Here is a 2,491-nt window from a genome sequence, read left to right on the forward strand (position 1 = left end):
TGGAGCGAGGCCTCAGCACACTTCATTAGAAAGAAAAGGAGGATTATTAGATTAAAGCTGATGTCTCATAGTGACTGACCCTACAGACAGAAACCAGGGTGGAAAAGTCTGTGCCTGTGACGGCGAGCAGGTGTGACTGACTCAGGTGTAACAGCAGCTCCTGTTATTTCAGACTGGATAATGGTGTTATTGCAGACGCCTCGTCACTCTTTCCACCATCATGAAATTAGACTGCAAAGAAACCCGCTGTGCAACGAGGCAACAACCATCACATTCACACCCTCACACACACTGAATAAAATAACTCCCCAGAGTTTAAGACATGATTTTAGCATGAAAAATGTTCCGTGTTTGCTCAGCCGTCCACTGTTAGTGGAGAAGTAATGATGCGTAACGATGCTACGGTCAGTTTATTAGATTTGGGTACACACACACACACACACACACACACACACACACGTTGGTGTTTGTATATGTGTGAGAACTCTCGCTCACACGTCACACACATTCTGGCCCCTTAAACCTAATTCAACTTTTCTGCACTTTCTATTAAAAAGAAGTTACGGCAAGTTTGTGAGTCACTGAAATTCAGTATTTCACAAGATTAATTATGTTTGCAGATAAAATTTCAATATTAACTCAGCCCAGAATCAGAATATTTCATCCCCGTGTCCTCAGTGGTAACTTTTTTGGTAGGTAATTAAACATGTTAAGTAACTAAAGTTAATGAATTCAGCACTTTTCAAGAACAAGTCACAAAGTGCTTCATGATGTAAATAAGATGAAATGGTATACAGGAGGACTGCACAGGTCTGCTTTCCACGCTTGTCCATCCTATGACGGTCTTGTGTGCGTCGTGTTGAGTTCTACGTCTGCTGTCTCATTAACCCTGATTTGTTGCCGATGTGTTTCCTGGTGTTTCCCATCTCCCTAATTACCCGGAGTCTATATGTTCCCCATGTCCTCCCCACTAGGTAGTGTGCTTCCCTCCTCTTCTGATTCTCAGTTTGTGTAGCTCCATCTCAGCTGTGTTTGATTTAACAAATATTAATAAATCCACCCTTTGAGTTTATATTCCATCTCTGGAGTACTGCACTGGGCTCTTATTGCTGCCCTAAAAGTAAGTCAAGTAAAAATTGCAGTTCTTCTTTGATAATAGTAAAAAAGTTTAGCATTGAAATACACTTACAGGAACAAAAACCACACTTTGCAGTACATTTGACCACTAACATGCCTGCTGTGTGGATAATTGTATTAACAGACTGTCCAAAAAGTCTGAGCTCCAGTTTGGGGAGTGATATTGATTTGGATGTAACTGAGCACTAACTAGCCAGGCTCTGTGTCCGTGATGCTCCCATACAGTCTGTGGATGCAGTTTAAAGTAAAGACTTAGATTGGCCCCATAGAACAACACTGACTAAACCTGTGACACTGGAGTATAAAACCAGTAGGCGACGTCATCGTGGCCACATCCATATTTTATCAACTGTCTGTGGTTGGACGTGATGGCCTCAGAGGATGTTCCTGCTTTCACACATTGAGTTCTGCAGCAAAAAGTTCAAAGGCTCTGCAAACATAAAGGCCTGTCAGTGAGCGGGAAGCAGCTTGAGGCGAAGCCGAGCAGGTACGCACACAGGCATGCAGCTCTGCAGAAACTGGGTTACCTGACTGTGCGCTGTCTCTGAGGGAGCTTTGTGCCTGAGTCGACGCTAAAATTTCAAACGCTTTGCAGGTGTCCCGTCACCAAAATACCCGCCATTGTTCTGCGCGGCTGTAAAAACTAAATGTTTGACTGCTGATATAAATTTTACAGCCGCTGTCTTATGTAAGCAGGCAGAAACACAGACACACGGCCCTGTGTGAGACACTGCGTTTGTGTAGTTTGACCTTTGCTAAACTTTGTTGTTAAATATAACTGAGATGATCCTGGCAAAAGATTCTACTGAATAAACTATTAAAAGTTAGAAAACAGGAAGCACGAGGACCTGACCTCAACTGAGACGTGTGTTTATATTAGTGGAAGTAATAAGTGTTGAAAATTGATTGTAGAAGGAAAAAAATGGATTCATGGGAAGAAAGGATTACAAAATAAAACAGGAAATGGCTCTTTTAGGCTCTTTTTGCTGGTCTTTTTAAATTCAATGTTACTTTTATAATAACAGTCTTAATGTGCAAAGTTCTGTCCGGGTTGTAGTGGATCAAATACTTATTTCAGTCAGTGAAATGCAAATGAGTTTGTAACTTTTATGTGGTGTTACTGTGCAGCGCTGGCTGGTATTCTGCCTCGCTGCGTTAAGATAAAGCTACTATAGAAATAGAGAAGCTCATTTCTTTGTGAGTAAACTTCAGACGGGGATCAAATGCTTTCCTCCACTGTGTGGTTGTATGAACTGGGCGGCTGTGTGTGGTGGGAGAGGAAAAACTTTATTTTGGGTAAAATCTACAAACGTTTTCATGGACTTCCTTCTAGAAGAACTTAAATTGCACTGAA

The sequence above is a fragment of the Pundamilia nyererei genome, unplaced genomic scaffold (assembly GCF_000239375.1).
Source record: "Pundamilia nyererei isolate P.nyererei 1_Seehausen unplaced genomic scaffold, PunNye1.0 scaffold00105, whole genome shotgun sequence".
Classification (NCBI taxonomy): Eukaryota; Metazoa; Chordata; class Actinopteri; order Cichliformes; family Cichlidae; genus Pundamilia; species Pundamilia nyererei.